We start from the raw sequence: 4,824 nt of genomic DNA, 5'->3' as shown, positions 1-4,824 counted from the left end.
ATTTTTCCATGGTACGCTTAATCGTAAAAGGCGACAAATTAGTATCCGTGGTTTGATGATCGATGATGTGTGGGTGGATAATCCGGACAATGTTAAAGAAGGATTTCACAATTATTTTCAGTCTCTATTTAAGAAGAACTCTTCAAGAAGACCGGTAACAGACGGTGCTCTTTAGTACCCTATCCCAAATGCAAGTTGATTATTTGCAGTCTCCTTTTTCCCGCGAGGAGATAAAAAAGGCTGTTTGGGACTGTGGTTCCAATAAAGCACCTGGACCTGATGGGTTTACTTTCGGATTTTTAAAAAGATATTGGGACCTAGTTGCTACTGATGTTGAGGCTTTTGTTCATCATTTTTTCCACCATTCTATCATTCCCAAGGGGTGCAATGCTTTGTTTTTCACTATTATTCCAAAAGTGAGAGATCCTAAAACTCCAAAAGATTTTAGACCCATTAGCCTTATAGGTTGCCAATACAAAATTATTGGTAAACTTCTGGCAAATCGTCTTGTAGAAGTTATTCATAGCGTCGTTAGTCTTGAGCAATCTGCTTTCATAAAAGGCAGACAAATCCTGGATGGTCCCTTTCTCCTAAATGAATTGGTTGCTTAGAGTAAGTCTTCCAATAATCCTTTGATGATTTTCAAGGTCGACTTTGAGAAGGCTTTTGACTCCTTATCTTGGGATTACTTATTGGAAATTATGTCCATTATGGGTTTTGGGTCCACGTGGTGTCGGTGGATTAAGGAGCTTTTATCGACTGGTAGGGCTTCTGTGCTAGTTAATGGTTCCCCGACTGGTGAATTTCAAATTCACCGTGGGTTGAGACAGGGTGATCCCTTATCCCCTTTTTTGTTTATTTTGGCTATGGAGGGTCTTCATATTGCACTGATGAGGGCTCGTGCTGGGAATGCTCTTAGAGGGGTCTCTATTTATGGAATTGAGATTACACATCTCCTTTACGCAGATGATGTTATGTTGATTACTCCTTGGGATCCTGAGAACGCCAATCGTCTCCTTCGTATCCTGAGATGTTTTTATTTAGCTTCTACGCTTAAAATCCACTTACGTAAAAGTAAATTGATTGGTGTTGGAATTTCTTTTTCCAATGTTCTTGTGGTGGCTAACAGGATTGGTTGTGTAGCTTATATGCTCCCTTTTTCTCATCTTGGTATCCCGGTAGGTCAGCCTATGACTCGAAAATCCACTTGGGCCCCCTTGATTGATAGGTTTCGTTCCAAGCTCTCGAACTGGAAGGCTAAATGTCTCTTGTTTTAAGGTCGTCTTACTTTGGTGAAGTCTGTCCTGGGCTCTTTAGGGAGTTACCTGATTTCTGCTTTCCTTGCTCCTATTTCGGTTTTGAAGGTTCTTGAAAGCTTGAGGGCGAGATTTTTTTTGGGGTGCTGATATTGATGAGCGTCGCATGCATTGGGTTAGATGGGACAGAGTTTTAACTTCCAGAGATGATGGAGGTTTGGGGATTGGTAGTCTTTTCTCCTTTAATAGAGCTTTGATTTTTCGTTGGTGGTGGAGGTTTTATCATTGCCCTGATCTTCTGTGGGTTAGAGTGATAAAATCTATATATGGTTTGGATGGTGCTTGCAGGAACTTGAGATACCCTATTACTGGCCATGGTTCTTGGGGAGGGGTCGTTCGAATGTTTTCTCAGTTATGCCAGAAAGATATTGATCTTCAATCCCTTTAACCTATTAGAGTTGGTGACGGTACTCGCACTTCTTTCTGGCATGATGTTTGGAGAGATGATATGCCTCTGTCTGTCTCTTTCCCTAGAATCTATGTGCTGGATCTGCATAAACATGCTTCTATTTCAGATAGGTTGTCCTTGGGTTTGGGTATTAATACTCTTAGACGTGATCCTAGAGGTGGAGCGGAACAGGAACAATGGAGTACTCTTATCTGTTTCTTACAGGAATTCCATCTCAGGCCGGTCCCAGATAGACTAGGTTGGGTTATTGATGTGTCAGACAATTTTTCTATTTCTTTGGCTCGAAGACTCTTGGATGGCTATACGCTTAATAACGGAGGTATTTCTACCCATTTGAATAATTGGGTTCCAATTAAGATAAACATTCTTATTTGGAGAATTAGATTGTCTAGTATCCCTACTAGAGAACGCCTATCCTATAGGGGCATCATGGTGGATTCTATTCTTTGCCCTGTTTGTTCTTCTAGAGTGGAGACTATTGATCATATTTTTGCTGATTGTTCTGATTTTTGTGCTCTATGGTCCCGTATTGTGATTTGGTAGGGTGTTAACTGCCCTTCTCAGTTGACTGTGGATTCTCTTTTCAAATGGGCTGACACTAGCATTAGGCGTATTGGTCAGCTCAAAGCTTTTGATGCTGTTATCTTGACTGCCTTCTGGTGCATTTGGAACTTCAGGAACGGTGTGATTTTCAGAGCGGATATGCCTAAGAAATCTATGATTTTTGATGATGTTGTTCATAAATCTTATGTTTGGATTTCTAGTAGGTGTAGTAAAGTCAAGATTAGTTGGTCCTCTTGGCTTCATAATCCTAGTTTTGCTACTATTTTCATGTAATTCTCTTTCTAGCTTCTTGCTAGTTTTATTTTATTCCGCCGTTCAAAAAAAACTTTATAAATAAAAGTAAAGATATTATTTTATAATTGAAATTTAGTCTATTTATGATTACACTTTAGGTTTGATATTTATTTAACCTTATTAACCAACTTACAATCATTATTAGAAAGACACTACAATTTATCACTTTTAACTATTTATAAAATTATTTTTGGGTTGTTTAAGTTAAATAAAATTTATATTTAAGTTGAGCCTATAATGTTATATTTTAATTAATAATTTAAGTATTTTATACAAATTGCTCAAAAATTATATCTCTAAAAGGATAATGGTTTACATCCAACAATATATTAAAACTAATAAATTAAGTATAATATGTTAAAAGTCAAAAAAACATAATCTTATAAGTAGAATTAAATATATTATTTTAGTATTGAAATTTAGTTTATATATGAATACACTTTAGATTGATATTTATTTAACCTAATTACCAAATTATAATTATTATTATAAAGAAATTGAAAAGTCATGGGAGTTTCAAATCAATGTGGTGAAAGGAAAAAAGAATGGGGGTTTCAAATGCATGAGATTCAAGAAAAGCTAGCTTTATAATTATGTATGATATGATTAGCCTAAAAATGAAAAAAAATAAAGAAAAAAGGAAAAAAAAAACCTTATATGCGTCGAACCGTTTTTGAACCGGCTTTTTCTGAACCGGTTTCAGTAAAACCGAACCGGTTTATATAAGTTCGGATTTTTTTGGGGTTGGACCGCTTTGGAACCGAACCGATTTCCGGGTAAACCGGTTTTGACTTGATAATTATAGACTGAAAAACTATTCATACATTTTTGTTTCCAACGTTCTTAACATCTTCATTCTATTCATCAACATGAGAATGAGGAAAACCATAGAGTGGCTAAAGGCCGGATTGAACGTGAAAAAGGTAGCATGTTGTTCAATATTCCTCTATGTATCTAATATTTTCTGCCCCGGTTGTCTTTGTCGTCGGCCCAGCCTAAGGCATGGTCGACCTGCCCAACGGACCAAAGAGCTGTTGATAAGAATTGATATTCAGTTTGATGTAGTTTATACAGAACCCAATTTAGTTGCAACTTAACAATCGATTTGTTTTTTTTAAGGCCGTGATTTTTTTTATTATGGGGGATTTTTTGAGAACGCTTCTCCAAGTTCATCGCTTGTGAACTTATTTTCATTTTAGGTTTTCCGATTGCATCACAGTTTTAGTGAATTTGCTAGACCTAATTATCTTATTATTTTTGTATTTTTTTTGTTGTGAATGTGACTTCTACTGTTGTCTTCCTTGTGGGCAGATATATGGATTCTCATGTATCAACAAATATATTCAGCAAAGTCCAAATTCTGTCTAGGTTTGATTCTTCACTGTACACCATAAAGAAAACATATGTGACTCAATTATCAAAATTTTCATAAGCTTCTCTTAAATGTTTCCCTTAAATGTTGATGTGTCCTGCATTCCATTATTCAAAATTAAAAATTTTATAGAGAAAGCTAATATCCATTCCTTACGTAACTTACGTTACTGCAGAGCTATCAGAGCAACTACAAGGTGCAACATAGAATTCCCTAAAGATAACTATGCCACTGAAGAAATTTGTTTCAAAATTAAGGATTACAAGTGTCGATGAGGTAACTTTATAATTTTTGTAACTTTATTAATTATAAGTAAGCATAAGTTTTTTTTGGTTAATTTTAGCATCTTTAAACTATTTTTAAGTAGCAGCATACTTTACAGCTAAAAAATTGTATTTGCAAGTATTTGCTTCTATGTGTAAAGTAACATAAATAGACTAATTTTTCTTCCTAACCATATAAAAAGAGGATAGTCAAAATGGGCAGATGGTTAAAGAGTTTGAAAGGGAGGGGCATAACTATAAAGTTGTGGTTTAAGTTCAAGATAAGCAAAAATTCAAGAGTTGGTGTACATTAAAGTCAAAATGGTAAAGTCTCAACTTTCACATTTTAAATGTATTTATTTATTTATTTATTTTATAAATGATCTAGTTTCTTGCATATGCCAAGATAACTACTGAATGTGATGACAAAGCTCAGATTGTTGGAGATGATATATTGGCCACTAACCCAATGGTAAGTTTTCCAAAAGTCAATTTGAAGTTTTGTGAAGGGAAAAATCGTTATTTTAAAATATTTAACGATCCATAGACCACCAAGGGGGGCCAAAAGATTAGTGTACCAAAATGACCAAATTTAATGTTCTTTTT

General features: G+C 35.2%; 1 long non-coding RNA gene across 1 annotated transcript; it reads left to right on the top strand.

Moving 5' to 3' along the window:
- Positions 1–3,762: 3,762 nt before the first annotated feature.
- LOC145072891 (uncharacterized) lies at positions 3,763–4,546 on the top strand. The gene is made up of 3 exons (XR_013691188.1): positions 3,763–3,951; positions 4,131–4,231; positions 4,422–4,546. It is a non-coding gene; the product is annotated as an uncharacterized LOC145072891 (long non-coding RNA).
- The last annotated feature ends 278 nt before the right edge of the window (positions 4,547–4,824 follow it).

Source organism: Lactuca serriola, chromosome 1, assembly GCF_051521515.1.
Source record: "Lactuca serriola cultivar US96UC23 chromosome 1, Lser_US96UC23_V15, whole genome shotgun sequence".
NCBI lineage: Eukaryota > Viridiplantae > Streptophyta > Magnoliopsida > Asterales > Asteraceae > Lactuca > Lactuca serriola.
The sequence above is the reverse complement of the archived record's forward strand: the minus strand, read 5'-3'. Positions and strand labels throughout refer to the sequence as shown.